Consider the following 16927-nt stretch of genomic DNA (forward strand, 5'->3'; position numbering starts at 1 on the left):
CCACTTTTGTATGTCCCTTAAGTTAGCTCGTGTGTGTGTGTGTGTGTGTGTGTGTGTGTGTGTGTACCTACTATTATTCACTGTTTTAGGTACTGGGCAGCCCCAAAGTTCCAGCTGACAGGCTTGAAAATTGAGATCCTAAAAGGTTATTTCAACTCCACACTTGAATTCTTAAAGTTCAGACTAGGGGCTGAGAACTGGAGATGAATAGAGTCTAGAATTATCAGAGAAAATAGGCGATCGGACAAAGTAAATCAGAAATATTGCACAGCAGCTGACAAACCAATGCCGTACAGGTAAGTTAGCACATCACAGAGGTTCTCCAACCCTTAAGGACGAGAGACTGGATCAGACATGAAAGTTTTTCAAACATGGGTGATAAAATAGGGCAAATACAGACAAGGATCCAGTGGAAGTCCTTGCTGGGCGGGAGGCAGTGAGCTTCTTAAAATCACCTTAAAGGCAAAACATTAGAATTTGTGTTTATCAGCTGGCCTACATATAATTTGTTTGCTCAATTTAGTGGAGCAGAAATGAAACTGATAACGAACATGAATATGTATTTCAGTTTATTTGGTGTAGGTTCTAGAGTTGTACCCAAGCAGAACCCCTAGAGTAAGGAAGCAGAATGAATAGTAGGGAGAAGGGTGGATCCTGGGTGTGGCATATGTGTTCAGAAGATGGTAGGACTGGAGAAGCAAGAAATAACCTTTCATGTATGCCGTCCTCCCTGCATTTTTCCTGATTCACTTCTCTTGATCCTTTTTATGTAATGTTAGAGGTTGCAGGTAAGATTTCTCTTTAATAACTTTTGTCATGTTGAATGTACTTGTATTCACATGGGTTGGCATTTAAGCAAGGCACAGACCATAGGTCTTAATTTCATAATTTTTAGTTACATTTCCTGTACATATTTTTGAGCACTGACTCTATATACCAACATGCCAGTCCAGTTAGCACAGTTAGTACTGATCTGAGCTGCTTATTTTGCGTTTGGCCTCCCAACCTCACTGCATGCTGGGTGACCTTCAAGCCTTTATGTCCCTGCCTTCCAGTTTTCTTTGTGTCAAAGCCATGGCTCATTGTCATGTTAAAAAAAAATCCTCCTGGCAAAACAAAGAAAAAAAAAAACTCAAGCACTATAAATAACTTGGACTGCCCATTCCACAGTGATATTCTATAGGTTAAGGTTTCTGTGCCAATTGAATCCTAGCAAGAGTGCACACAGTTACCTCACAGCCATTTACATAAATCGAATCAAACATTGCCCATGCCCACAGAGATGAGTATATCCTGTGCATGTGTTTCTGCCTGTCAGCACTGAAGTCAAGGCTGATATACAAACAAACCTATCACTACTCTCTGTTCCATCCCGTCCAGCCACACACGGCAGACTTGTCTTCCTGTCAAAGGCTCCGGTTTTCCATCATCTATTTTTTATAGCACTGATACTACACCAATTGCCACAAATGAAGGGTATTATTTCGGACTTGGGTTCACCCTGCTGCTGCTGCTGATTTGCCATCCCTAAGAAGCCAACTCACTGTGTTGAGTTTTATCATTTTAGCATGGGAGACCCAATTCACCAAAATGTAAGTGTTTTTTGATGCTTTATAATTTGAAAATGTCCGTAACAAATAGTTCACACTCAAGAAGGAGAGGGTACGTTTAGAATAAGTTGAGAAAGAGATGGAAATTTTATGTGGTAGAATTTGTGGCAGAATGATGGTATATTAAAGACAAGAAAATGATTTTCTACATCCTCCTGTTTCGCGTATATAATTAATCTTGGAGGGAATTTTGGCTTCTTCTGGGCATCTGTGTGGCATCTCAGAATCCCATTGCCCTGTGCTGTCTTTGAAATGCTTACTATCTTTTCATGCTCTTCAATTACAATAAGCTGGCATTTTTAGATTTTAGAGAGTCATAAGGTTTGCAAACCAGGAAGTAGAGGGAATCATTAATAGGGACTGGAGGCTCCTTACCGCACCCTGAGCATAACATGCTCCCAAACACTAAGGAACGCCCAGGGAAGCTAAAAATTAACCTGCTAATGAGCAAAAACATCATGCATCAACTTTGCTCTTTACTTACAATAGCCTTTCTTCTAATGATTAGTCAAATATCAATAACCAATGAGTGTATTTTAAATTGACCAATGTCAAAGCTTTAAATCTCTGTATGTTAGGTGAGATCCCGTATAGTTTTAGAAGCACTAATGCCCTACCATTTATTTTGCCATGAATATTTATCACATTTTAGGTATACACCTATCATTGTTTTTCTCAAACATGCTTTTGTGTTGCCCTCTATTCCTGATGTTAAGATTGTTTATTCAGCTTTTTGATTTTATGACTGCAATTACCATTGTGAGCTAGTGAAAAAGAAACTACCAAGCCAGCTCTTACAAATTGCTATTTTTCAGTTTTCTTGTGTGCCATGCTTTATCTAGCACATGATCAATAGGACACCAGGAGTGGAAGCAAGGGAGCTCCAGGATGCTTTGTTAGCTTTCTATTAATCTTGACAGCTAATTTGCAAGTTCATACACTTTAATGCTGGAGTTGTTGAAATGTTGACAACTGAGCCCTTCTAACTCCAACTAACTCTGCGAATAGAGAAGGGGACCCAGAGAGCTCCCTTACATTGGTGTCATTTCCAAGGTATTATTTTGGTCAAAAAATTAATTCATATTTAGTGCTTTCTAATAAAGTAGAACAGTGTGAGGACAGTGAGCAAAAGTAAGAATTGAAATTATTATAAAACAAGCCTGAACTTTTTGGTGAGTGACACGAAAAGAACTCAAGACCCAATATTTAATAAAAATAATTTTAATAAAAATAATGAAAATTCTTCCTTTGACCAACTGGCAGAATGTTTGAAATGCCTTTTCTATATAAAGATATGTTTGATTTGATAGAGCAAGTGGCATTTTTATAACCCAGAAAACTTACTTATTCTTAGAAAAGAAAAAATCATGGACATGTAGCCAGATATGGGAAAAAATATTTGGGGGTGTGTGACATTTTTTGGCATGCAATGGAAAGAAAATACTTTTTTGTGAAACATTTGGCAAAGCAGAAAACTTAAAAATATTTCTAAACTTGCCCAGTTACAAAGCCACACAGCATATTTTGCTTTTACTGTTAGGGAAGAAGGAAAATCCCCGAGCTGGGGCTGGCTTTCCAAAACCATCCCTTCATTGCTCCTGACGGGAATTGGTCAAATTAACTAGATTCTTGTTGGAATGCCTAGCCTGTCAGTTGTTGAGCACAAAAATGAAACACATGGCATTCTAAGAAAGAACTCAAAGCAGCCAAATTCTCAGAAAATATTTGAATGACCCTGGAAGGTTAACAGCACAATCATTTACATGGAAATTGCTTTTTATGTGGATAATGTGTTCTTTTTAGGTCAGCACAGTATTTGTGTATGTTCAAAACCACACAGTATCAGGCCACCTTGATGAAGTTTCAAGTGTAGACAGATGTTGAAGAAGACATGAAAACCGCAATACTGCCCTGGTTATTTTCCTTCTTCAGTCTCTAGCTTCCTTCTCTGCAAGTCTTTTGCCCAATGGATAGTGTATATAGACACTCCAAAAAGTTACTGGAGAATGTGTGTTATAAACTAATAAAACATTACACTCTTCTTGTCTTATAGTTGGTGTCAACAAAGTATTTCTGCATGTTAAGCTGAGAATGGAAAAGTTTGTTTAGTAATAGGGAACTCATTTTGCATATCAGGCCTAAATGTTTTGCAACAGACAGAACCTGATTTTCTGGCAATTTTTTTTTTACCAATGTAAAAGATTTATAAATTTTTCTCAGTTGCTCTCCTACTAGTTCCATATAATCATATAAATCCTCCAAAAGGCTCTATCCTCTAGAAGGCTCACCTTTTTCTCCACTCCAAAGGGGTGTCAAGTGCATGAAACCCCTTATCTAAGCTTCCCTCTCATGCTATATAATAAAGACCTCCAAACCCTCAATGGTTTATAGACCAACTAGGTTTGGACAAAGATGGTGTTTTAAGTCTCATTTTGTTCCTTACCGTATTTTTTAAATTAATTTATTTTGAATTGCACTTGCATTAGTAACCAGTCCAGACAGTCTAGAGAAAGCAAATGTTAAATTAAATGAAAAAAAAAAATTCCCAACACTAATGGAGGAAAAAGGAAATCATAAACTTTAAAAAATATTATTTTATTTATCTATTTGAAAGACAGAGGGATTAGAAACAGAGATTCTCCCATCCTTTGATTCACTCCTCAAATTCCCACAATGGCCAGGTCTGGGTTTGGCTAAAGTTAGGAGAAGGGAATTCCACTCATTTTTCCCATGTGAGTGTCAGGAGCCCAGTTCCTTGAACTATCATCTGATGTCCTCCTGGACATGCATTACCAGCAAGCTAGAACTAGGAGCAGAGCTGGAACTCAAACAGACATCCTGATATGGGATGCAGGCATCCTAAGCAGCTTTTGGCCAGAGTGTTAAACACCCATCCCAGACCAGCATCTTTTGAACATGCTGCTTGTCTCCCTCTCACCCACAATCTTGCTACAGATATCAGTTGGCCATCAGAGCTAGACTCTTCTGTACCCAGCATCTTCCAGCCCCAAATCCAAAAATTCAGAGTAGTGAAAATCCTGAGTCTAAATCCCAAGTCAGAGCAATTACTGGAAGATCAACCTCTCCCTTTATCTTGCGTTGAAAAGCAGTGAAAGAAGTGGTGCTTTAAATGCAATTAAATAATTGCTGACAAGAGAATGTGTGGGAAATCTTGAGGCCAATCAACATTGCTAGTTCTTGCCTTGGTTACTAATCTTTAGCAAAGAAGTTTAGATGCTCCCATTGAAAGCTGTTGCTAAGAGCAATTTAGAGCGCAGGCATTTTTACTGTGCTTTACCAAACAGGGTAACTTGGAATAAAAAATGCTAGCAATGGGGCAAAAGGAGTAATGATGCCAGTGAGTATGGTGTTTTTATGTGAAATGGGTACCTTGCAGTCCATCTAAATATAGGCTGTAGTTACTGGTTTTTCAAATGATTGCCGAGGATGAGATGTGTGTGATGACATCTTTTTACTCTGCAGTGACTGAGGGAGAAGTAAATGACATGAAGGAATGAATGCTGAAATTGGTTTTCAGTACCTGGTGTCATTGAGTGGGCTGTTAGCATGGACCAGGGGCTGAAGACGATACCATGAGCAACCATGGAAAACCAATGGGAACAAGATGTTGCCCACAGTACTTTTGTCATGCCCGTGGTCAAGTGAGCTTTGGCTCATTTTGGAAAAGGTAGTTGATCTGAAGCTCATTTTACACTGTTAGTAGAATAACAGAAACTAAAGCTGTGTTCCTTAAATGGCATCAACCTTTCCTTAAAACCCATCTTCTCTTCCTACTATCTTGTGGGTCACAGAGCCAGCTCAGGAACCTCCCAAACACCAGATTATTTCAAGATCAAACTTTATCTTTTATATGAACAGTACCATGACACTCACAGATCAGGAAAGATTATTAAATGAGATCAATTTGTAACTTGACTTAATCTTATAATTGCCTTAAGTTCAAAAACACATTTAAAAATTGAGTGTAGTTGAAGCTCTGATTTGCCATACAGCATCATGGTCAGCATTTTTGAGGATGTTGAAACTCTGAAGCTTGTTGAGATTGCTTCTTTATTGGTGTGTATCCAAACTGTCAAGAAGTGATGAGGACACATATTTGGGACAATGACATTGGGTTGCTTTCACCACGGTAGATGCAGACTGTGATAAGCATTGATCCAGGAACCTGAATCCAGGTGATGTGGTGGTGGTTCTGTCTCCCCACTAAGGCCTGGAGAATTAGCATTATTATCCATGTGTTTACTCTCCATCTCTAATTGGAAATTATGAACAGAGTTACGTGGTGTGTTGTTGAGAGGAAAATCTGAGTGAACGTAGTTTGGAAAAGTTTACCTTTTCCAAATCATGGTAAGTGTGGTAACCATGGTAACTGTTGGTACAATACGCAGTATCGTTAGGTTCCTGAGATCATGTTAGAATACTAAACTCTAAACATTTTCCAGGATTTCTTTTCATTCTGTTAATTAAGCTTAACTTTATCCAACCATGTATATAAAATTTTCTTTAGGTAAACTGTTTTGATTTATCACTGGCTAATGATTACACACAAAGAGACACACTCAAAGTCAAATATGTTAATAATGTAATTGAGCGGCAAATTAACTAAAATATAACATAAAAGCAGGTGTGCATTTTAATGAGGCTATAGCCCGAGAACAATAAAAAAACATGTACCTTCCACAAAATGAAGACTTAGATTTGAGAGGAAGTGTGACATTGAGTATGTTTATAGGTTGCCCTTTTATTCTTGTTGGAGCCCTTCTCTGAAGGAGCGAAGCTTTCTTCTAAAATTTGCAGATATGTTCCAATAATATTTTGTCCAGAAAGAAAAAGAAATAGTTCACTGTGATTCGCTAAAAGTAAATCTCCTAGGGTATCAAGCGATTACTATTCAGTGATTGATTAATCTACAGAAGCGTTAATGGCTTTTCACCGCAGCATCAAGGCAGATTCTTGAGATACCTAGAAATAGACTGTTTAGGAAAGTACTTCAAGAAGGAATTTGGGGACTCTTAGCCAGTTTCCACCATCATCCAAGTAGATGCCCATATCCTGTGGCTTTCATTTCCAGTCTGGTCTCAAAAGCCTGCTATAAGAGTCCTTCCTGTGTTGAGAAAATTCAAGGACTCTGAAAACATCTTTGAATTCACTTAAAAAGTGTGTGATCAACTGTGATCACATTGCAGAGCCTTGAATACTCAAACTACTGCACCTCTCTAAGTTGCAGAGACCCATCCTCAAAACAGCGTTGGAGTTGCAAAAGAAAGGATTCTCAAGAACTGGTGTAATGAACTAGAAATTTGTTTTGTTTTTCTTGTTTTCTAGCAAGAGGGAACTTAAAGGGACTTCCTTTGACAGTGAATTGGTTTTTAGTAGAGGGAGGCAGCCTAGCCTCCAGCCAGCAGTGGGGCAGGGGAGCTGGATTTTAATCCTCCAAATCATGCCCTATCTATCTCCCTCCTCTCCTGTCCAATCCTACTTGGATTTGGAAAGGAATTGGGATTTGGGAGCAATTAGGAATGATAGTGTGACGTATGCGAATACTACAATCTTTGCTGCCTTGTGTGCTTCCGTGCAATTGGGAGCATTAGTCAACTGTCATACACGAAGCTGTACTGGAGGAATTTTATGTTATGGCCAAGAAGAAAGCACATGAATCAGCAAAGCAAATCAACAGCTGCCAAAGTCACACTGCTGTTTCACTCCCTCCTGAGGCTGACCCTGAGTAAAACAGGCCTGGCTCAGTCTTTTCCACAGAATTTCTAAACGGTGACTAATTGGGGCACAAAACTAAAAATAATAACAAGTGTTTCCAGTTTGCCTTGCAGTTTTCTTGTTCTGAGAAGTAGCTATCAATCTTTCCCCAGACCCCACAAAAAGTAATAATAAATCCCGATAAAATGAAGTTTTCCTGAGTTTGATCTCACTGCTATGTTGGTTGTTTGAGGAACACAGGATGGACCCTGCCCACCTATTTGTTGTTTTCTTTTCTAGAGCCAGAATAAGACAGACTCATATACCATTCTGATCTGGGTGCATTTCTTCAGAAGGTACGCTCCAGGGGAACCATGGCTGCCTGGGCTTGGGAGTGATAAGCACAGGAAGAATTTCATGCATGAGCTTTAACACAGCACTTCTTGGTGACGTTAAGAAAATGAGATGGTGGACCCCAAATTGAGTCCTTTCTGACATTCTTGCCTTGACATTCTTTTCTATGTATTTCCCAGCAGAACCATCCTGAAATTCTGCATGGGCATCCTTGGCATAGTTGATTAGTTTAAAATAAGCCAGTGAGGACTTTCAAGAAATTGAGACAAGACAACATTCTAAATGTCAGGAAAACTCGCTAACTCACAGTTTCTCCAATCTTGTTCCTTGAGTCTTCATTCTGCTTTATTTATGTATTTCTTTGTTTGCTTATTACAGTATGGGTCTTGGGAAAACGGTCAGAAAATTATCATTGAGTTCCACCCTTATCCTTAAATGTTTTCCTTCTAGCTGCTTCCCACATCACCTTTGCCTCTACTTCCTGTAGGACACTGATTCATCTCAGGGGAGCAGCAATGCTCATCCATACACACACCTGACAGTGGCATTTCTAAGCCCCTCCAGTTACTTGGGTTGTTTTGTTGACTCTCCACCTGCCTGGCTCAAATGGGCTCCAGAAATGTACAGGACAGGGAAATCCTTAGCTCCCTCCACATGTCACTGTCTACTGCTAGTGATTGCTTCCTCTGCATTCTCAGTCTTCTCGGCTCTCCTTTTTGTCTGAAATTGCCCTGGCTGTGTCGTACCTGCGTTTAACTTCTTTTATGTTCCTTCAAAAAATCTTGACTTAGTTTTGTGACTCCTTTAGATCCACAAGGTATAAAATCTAGATTATAAAACAAAAGAGTCCTAGAGGCTATGTTTTAGTCATGGTAGTACTTTCCAAAGGGTAACAAACTGCAACGAATCAGGTGGCTTGAAACAAAATAAATATGAAAATTATCTTACGGCCTGAAGTCTAGATGTCTGAAGTGAAGGCGTCCACAAGGTCATGTTGCCTTGGAAGGCTCCCTGTCCTGTCCGTTTTTCTAGTGGCTGCCAGTGATCCTTGGCATTCCATAGTTTATGACAGCATCACTGAAATCTCAGCTTCTGATGTTACATGATGTTCTTTCTTCCTGTATATCTGTTTATTTCCAAGTTCTCTCTCCTTACTAGGACTCACCATGCCAGTAGACTTCAATTGGCTTGACTCTATCTGGGAGATCGTATTTCCAAATAAGATCACTTTCACACATACTAAGGGGTTAGGACTTCATTGCATCTTTTGCAAGCGATACAACTTGCATAAGGTCCCTTCTTAGGCTTTGGATCATCTCCAACCAAGAAGCACTGCCAAAGAACCTAAGTCTACTTAAAGCACAACTATTATGCCCCAAAGTCAGCACTCACCATCTCCCACATCCATGTCGCTAAACTACTTTGCAGAGGCCTAGTAAGAGTGGGCCCTAATGTCCCACTGGTAGGACTGGCCAATCTGCTGCAAGTTCTTTCTGAGTGATCCCAGCACATACAAAAATTTTAGCCTCTCACTATCACCTAGGCACACTGGTTTCTCTTAGAAAGGGGACTTCTAAAATCCAGAATATCTGTGTGTGTGACTACAAAAATTTGCAGCTTTGTTGCAAAATGTTTTGATCATCTTACTAATAAACTACTTTTAAAAATCATTTCTGTTACTCTTCAGTGTTCTTCCTAGTCATACACATGAACATTCTTCTCTAAAGGGATGAATTATTGTAAAGCCTGAAGGTGCCACTTCACTATTCTGACTTTGGAGAGTTATAGAGCTATTCCCATGACATTTAAAAGGTCATTGGCTTCTACAGAAATAGTGGTTTCAACAGGAAGCTGGACTTACTTGATTGTAAATCAGATTTTACATGTGCGTATTTTTCAAGAAAGAATGTTGGGTATCAGTACACAGATGTCTTATTGTAGAATTTATTGTCCACAATCTATAATTATAATAATTGATTTAGTATTCTGAAAGCACACTAATTTAGTTATATATGATTTATATGTATATAGAGAGGAAGAGGAAGAGAAAACATTCTAAAAGCCAGTACTTGTTTATTAAATTAAATTTTGTGTAAGGAGAAAAAATCTCACTGAAGAAAACAAACATAAATACCTCAAAGCTTAGTCAGGTAGAACAGTGCAAAGACATTATGTAAACATTTTGACAAATAGATACAAGAGAAAGTGATTTGTGAGGCAGGCATTTTGCATTGTGGTACATTTAAGCCAACTGGAATCTCTCATTTGCGTGAGCTTTCTGGGTTTATTTCCATTTAGAGGAATACTGTCTCTTTTATTTTTTTTTAATTTTATTTTTAATGTTGCTTACATAGTTGAGGAATGCTGTATTCTAAGTTCTAGCTTCTCCCATCTTGGGTGTGCAGTACTAGAACCTCTGCATTTGAATCTATCAAGATAAGGTTATACACTCAAGTAAGCTCTATTACTGATGAAAAAAGAAGGATTTAAATAATAATTATTTGTACCAAGTTGGATTTTTTAAATCCCTTGAAATAATGTGGATACTTGACCAAGAGATAAACCTAGAAAATGCTGACTTATGTGATTCCTATGTTCCCTAGTTGAAGAATCACCCTATTTAGTGTTTTCCATGGGGGAAAAATGCTCTAGAGAGTAAATATTATTAAGTTTTTAAATCAACATATTATTTTGTCAGTATCAATGGAATATGAGCAGAGCATTAATCAGCAGAGGTCAGAATGAAACCTCTCACAGGCTTCACACTGACTGATATTTGTTCACCTGTTGGCAGCATGGTGCTGGTGCCTGGATGCCCAGTCCCAAAGATGGGGCAGCATTCAAATCCTGGATCTACGTAAGTCTGTGATCTCTGAGGAAGGGCCTTTAGCTGAACTGGCTGTTCCAGTGTTCTAGCTTTGAGATGGCCCAATGCAAACTGTCTACAACACGATCTCCTTTCCCTGAGACCTGCAGGACATCACAGAATTGACTAATTGTTCATGGAAGAACTAAAAAGAGACTTTCTAAAGGATTTATCAACATAAAAAGTGCTGTGCCATTAGAATTCTGACACTTCATTGAATGCATATGTTGCCTTTATTGTGAGAAAATTCGTAAGTGCTGAAACACATGACTTAGCAATTTTTTTCAATTGTTCTGGCAGTATCCTCATGACTGGGAGAAGACATATGTCACAAAAGAGAGAAAAAAGGTGATTTGACCCTTATGACTTTGAATGACAATTGTGGGATCCATATCAATGTGGCCTGTAAACTTCCAACTTATTACTCATTTCTTTTTGTTTGTTTGCAAGAGAGAGACAGAGAAATTTTCCATTTGCCGGTTCACTCCTAAAATGGCCACAGTGGCCAGGGCTAGGCCAGTCTAATACCAGGAATCTGAAATCTCATCCACACCTCCATGTGGGTGTAAGGATCCAAGCACTTGAGACATCTTCCACTGCCTTCCCAGGAGCATTAGCAGGAAGACTCATCAGTGGCAGGGCAGCCAGCTCTTGAACCAGGACTCCAAATTGGGACACTGGCATTGCAAGTGACAGCTTAGCCTGCAGCACTACAATGCAGTCCTTCTACCTTTGACACCAAAGGAAAAACTTTTTAATACTTCAGACTTTAATGAAGAAATTAAATTTTGTAAAACCTGTCTACTTTCTGGGTGATAAAATGAACATAGGTACAAAGATCAGCATATTATCTTTTAAAAGAGAAGTTGACATTGCAATGTCTGCTCTGGTTTGTATCTTGTACTTTTACTTCGGTGACTAAAGATATTTTTTGTATCATTAAAGCATATTTTTAAAATGTAAATTCATTATCTAGACAAGGCACCAAAAACAAATAAATTACAACATACTCTAATAACTGAATAGTAAAAGCTATCTTCTGCTACTCAAAGGACCCAGAAAGTCTTCTCCCCTGAAGGCTGTATTTTTCTCAGTCCACACTCTCCTTCCTCCCCAAATTACAAAAGTTCTACTGTACAGGAAAATATTTTTCCCCATGAAGTAGACCATAATTCTAAAATTGGGCAGAGCCATCTGGAATGTGAGTCATTAAATTCAGTAGAAAGAAAAAGAGCAAAAGTAATAAAGCACTCTCCCAGAAAACTGAGGATCTGTGTTATTTCTTGTGTTTCACAGACTGGACTCTACAAACCTGAGCAAATGTGAGTTTGGATAGTTTTTGGAGTTAGCTGGCTCTGGGACTCCTGATTTCTGCAGCTACTGAACCCTTGAACATTAACTGATTGAGAGGGGTCAGATTTTCTCCCCAAATTGGTTTAGCAAAGGAAGAGGCAGACAGAGGAGGCCCAGAGATCCTCATTCTCATATTCATGAAATGGGAACAGAGAAGAAAACCCAGAGGAAAGTTTTGTTTATCACCCTATAGAGGGGAGCCCCTGCAACAGGGATTTGGAGAGCTGGCCCTGAGAAATACAAGTAGAAACTCAATGAAGACACGGGATTCCTTTTTTCTAATACTCAGGCTTGAAAGCTTTTAGCAATAGGACTCTGGCCAGGAGTTTCACTTGTCTAGCTAGTAACAGTAGAATTGGTGTCAGCATTATGCAGTGGGGTAAGCCCAATAGCAGTACCTGTAGCATTGCTGCTCTTCCTCTTCCTATCCAGCTTTTGGCTCACGCGCTTGAGAAAGCAGCTCTATACCTACTTGGGAGATCCAGGTGTTCCTGGCTTCAACCTGGCTGGCACCAGATTGTTACATCATTTGGGGAGAGAAACAGCAGATGGGAAATTTCCTTCTCTCTGTGTGTCTCTTTCTCTGTCACCCTGTGAAATGAATAAATGAATACATACAAACATGCATCTTTTTACTCCACAAAAGCATAAATGAGATTGGGAAGAAAGGAGCAACTGTTATAAATCTGAGGTACGGCCCCCCTGAAGGCAGTGAACAGTTATAACGTATAAGATTTTTGTCATATGGCATTCATTGTGCTAAATGCATCACAAAGGTTATTTAATCTTCAAACCAATGGGGGCAATTAGACATTATCATTTCATTTTACAGATGAGAAAGAAATTATCAGGGGCTGATTTCACTCATTTTTCTATTACTTACCTCAACGAACGTGTGCCTGGCTCCTTTGAGAGGTGGAGATGCTACTGGCCATGAGACCATCCTCCCTGCCTCCCATAAAGCACATGGAACATACATCCATGATTTGTATTTGATCGTCCTGTCTCCAAAGCGCTGAAATCATCATTACAATTTTGATTTAACACACTGCCCTTTAAGGTTACTGCTTATGAAACCTAGAGTATGTCACTGCAGATGAATAAATGGAATCTTTCTTTTCCTTCTGATGTGAGAATCACCATGATTAACCTTAGAAATGAACATCAATCTGATCAAAGTTATTAATGTTAATAATAAAAATAATGATAAAAATAAAAAAATAAAAATAAAAATAAAAATAATCTATGATAAATCTGTCCATCACTTCTTGGTGGCTGAAGACAGAAGGTCTCTGATTAACCAGATTTATAAACCAACCTCCAGTTTTGTTGCTTCACTGAGAATAACATCATCAACCACTGTAATTACACAGTGGAGAGTGAAAGAAATGCTGTCAGTACAGTTGTCACTTTGTGTTTGTGGGGTATTGATTCCTTTACCTCCTATGGATAGCAACATGTGAGGAGGCTCAAGCCCTTTATAGAAAATGATGCAGTATTTGCACCTAACCCATACACATCCTCTCATGGATTATCTAGAGATTACTTATAATGCCAAATATAATGTAAGCATGATGTAAGTAATTGTTAAATTGGATTCTTTAGGGAAGCACAATCAGGAAAAAATTATGTGTGCTTATGGTCAAATATTTTCAATGTACAATTGCTTGAGCCTGCAGGTGTATAATTCACAAAATCCAGATGGCTGACTTTATTTAATCATGCAAGAGTCATCAAGATTATCAGAGTTAGAATGGCAAAGACAGGACCCCAGAAATCATTGCCATGTAATGCCCATCCATGAAAACATCTTTCCCACAAGCTGAGAGGCCTATGGCAGATGAAACCATTTACATAGGTGGCATACAGTAAAGCTAAGGCTTGAAAATTTCATTATTGGTCATGTTCTCTCCAATACACTGGCCAATAGGCTTTAGGGAACACAGTACTAGCATTACATAAAATCTACTGTCCATGATAAAAGACAGAAGTTTAACTGAATCCTACTCTTGGAATGACTGGATAGACATTAGTCTCAGAAGACAAACTTTTTTATAAATGAAAAATCTTTTTTTGAACACTCTGTCTCCACAGAAAGCATTCTCCATAAGTTCACTAATAAGTTAATTCATAAGAAATTGATTATGTATGCTGAGTTTTTCAACTATCTAACCTTCAGTCAATAATTGTATCACAAAGATAGATTTAATCTTAAAAGCAATTGTGATTAGAGCTTTCTGGAGTTTAATTGTTTTTCCTGAACAAGCTATTCATCTCGCTTTTGTTAAAATGTTAAGCCAATGTGATATTATCAAAACAAAATAAGCCTAATCATGGGACGTTTTTGGCAATGTTTTATCACTGCTTCATGACTTAATAACCTTTTTAAATAAGGTTCATTTTCCAATGAAAACACATAATTTAAAGAGTTTACTGAAATAAAAGTTAATTCTTCAAGATCTTCTTTTTTGATGTAGACATAATCTGATTTTAAAAAACATTAATTTGATTATCTGGCAACAATAGAGGTGGCTTTTCTTTAATTTCAAAGAAAAAAAGCATTAATGTAAACAAATAAGATTTGCTAACTACAAATGACCTCCACAAGAGTATCATTAAAATCAACTTGTCAAAATCCCCTAACTTCTACTTAAACATGAGCTTTGTGACTTTGATGGTACATCATTAGCAAAGTACATTGATTCTGAATCTACTTAATTAACTGTTATTGTGACCACATAAGCAATTGAATCATTAATACAAAGTGTATACATTCCTCAATCATCTGTCTTCTCTTCAGGGGAGATGAGAACTTGCTTTGATGCATCTATTTTGATCACATCAATGTTGATGGAAGTGAGTGACTCAGTTAGTAACCATGGAAATAGTAACAAGCAGGATAAGGAGACGAATATGTGAGGGCTCCCAGATGCTGTAGCCTTTGTGTAGACATGTGCTCAGAACTTTGAATCTGGTGGAAGCACATTTAGTGTCCTAAGACCAAGATCAGCTGATTTCCCTTTCCCTTCACACTTTTGTTGACTCACTATATTAGCCTCAAGTAAATATATAATATGGCAACCCAATACTTGACCCACAAGACCCAGTGTTCCTTCCAGAAATGTGTCTCATATTTAAGATGTGTGTCCAAATGTGCTAAAAACAGAACCTCCACCCAGACACATTTCTACCCCTTCTATTTCTGAAGTTCTAGGTCTATGTCCCGGCTCCCATACTTTATTTCTGTCTTTCTATTTTTCCTGCATCTGTTTCCATAATTTCCTAATATAGAAATACTTACATATTTGTAGAACAAACAGTACAAGAAGAAAAAATTAAGAAAGTAAACAGTATCATGAATAAGTCACACTAAGTCTAACATATATATGTGTATTAAGATTTTATATATATATATATATATATATATATATATATATATATATATATAATGTGTACCTTCTTATATCCTCTTAAATGTGATTTCCAAGCGTGGAGCTAATATTAATCAAGCTTCATGGACTAATGAAACTTCTTTAATGGGAATGACCATTTTAAAATCAACCCAGTAAGAATGGAATATTTTTATAAGTAAAGTCAAATTCTACTATTCTATCCCTTTGATCTTCAGCAAATATTTAGTGAAAATCTAATATTTGTAAGGGAAAATGAAGAACATGAAACTGAATAATGCGCTGTTCCTGTCCTCAAGACAATAGAAACACAAATAGCATAAGGTAAGATAAAAGGAGGCAGAACAGACAACAAAGTTTGTTAGTTTAAATGAGAGAAAATACATAGCAGGTTTCTCCTAGGGACTACAAGGAGATGCAATTCTAAGACTATGTGATTTTAAAAGTAGTAAGGAGAGGCCCACATTCCAGTCCCTGATGCCCCACTCCTGATCCAACACCCTGCTTATGGCCTGGGAAAAGCAGCAAATGATGATCCAAGTGCTTGGACTCCTAACACCCAGATGGCAGACCCACATGAGCCTCTGGGTTCCTGGCTCCCATTTAACCCAGCTCTGGCCATTGTGGTCACCTGGGGTGTGAACCAGCGGATAAGTGAAAGATTTTCGTTCTCTAACTCTGACTTTCAAGGGATCCCAGTGGAGAAATCACTCACAAGCAATGACTCAAAACTATACCTGCCTCACTATATCAACTATGTGCTTCTACATAGCAGAGGCTTGTTTGGATTGTTTTAGTACCCCTGAGACTTAGAACCATGAGTGACACAATGAGATAGCTGGTTGAGATGGGCTTATTAAACTCAAATGAAGGTTGAAACATAAAAGTGAGAAGCAGAAAGTCACATTCTGTTCAAGAACAGAATGTGAGAAGGAAATAGAGCATAATGTCTTGAAAATTGGGTCAGGGCCATATTGTGCTGGGTTTAGTTTGTAATTTATTAATAGTACAAAGTCACTGTTCCTTTTCAAAATATTAAGCTTGCAACTACATCTTAGAATTGAGAGATTAGCAAAAGGAACAGGAACAAGAAAACCAATAAAAAGATTATCATGATCATGTATTTGATAAAATTAAAATAAGTGGAAGAAAAGATGGAATTAAAAATAATGACAATAGTGATGCTATATGAAAAATAGCAAAAACAATGGTGAAGCTGAGTATTTATGAGCAATACCCATGTCTAAACACAAAGTTAGAGTTTCCACAGCCTCTTGGAACTCCTACCACAGAAAGTTGTTACTATTAAATGTATTGGTGAAGAAACTGGGTCTTGCAGAAATTAAGTAACTTGCACAAAGAAGCTTTGCAATAAGCTACATATGGATACCTATTACATGACATGTATCAGAGTACAAAGCTCATGGAAAAGGGAATTGAAAAGTAAGTATATGTTGGTGGAAAATGTTTTTCAAATCCATGCATATAAGAAATCTACAAAGAGTTAGTAGAAAATGGATATTATAAAATACTTAGGTGTGGATTTACAACATGTTTGTACTAAAATAAAGTTGCCTTTCAGTTCCATTTTCCATAAACTTTTTAGGCATCCTTAAGTA

General features: G+C 37.9%; 1 protein-coding gene across 12 annotated transcripts in view; it reads left to right on the forward strand.

The window, feature by feature from the left end:
• The window catches only part of SORBS2 (sorbin and SH3 domain containing 2), a 188267-nt gene that overhangs the window by 52988 nt on the left and 118352 nt on the right, over positions 1-16927 (forward strand). For all 12 annotated transcript variants that reach the window (XM_058669909.1, XM_058669899.1, XM_058669900.1 and 9 more), the window contains exon 3: positions 7632-7681. The gene's annotated coding sequence lies outside the window, so the exon portion shown is untranslated. The remainder of the gene's footprint in view (positions 1-7631; positions 7682-16927) is intronic.

The sequence above is a fragment of the Ochotona princeps genome, chromosome 11 (genome assembly GCF_030435755.1).
Source record: "Ochotona princeps isolate mOchPri1 chromosome 11, mOchPri1.hap1, whole genome shotgun sequence".
NCBI lineage: Eukaryota > Metazoa > Chordata > Mammalia > Lagomorpha > Ochotonidae > Ochotona > Ochotona princeps.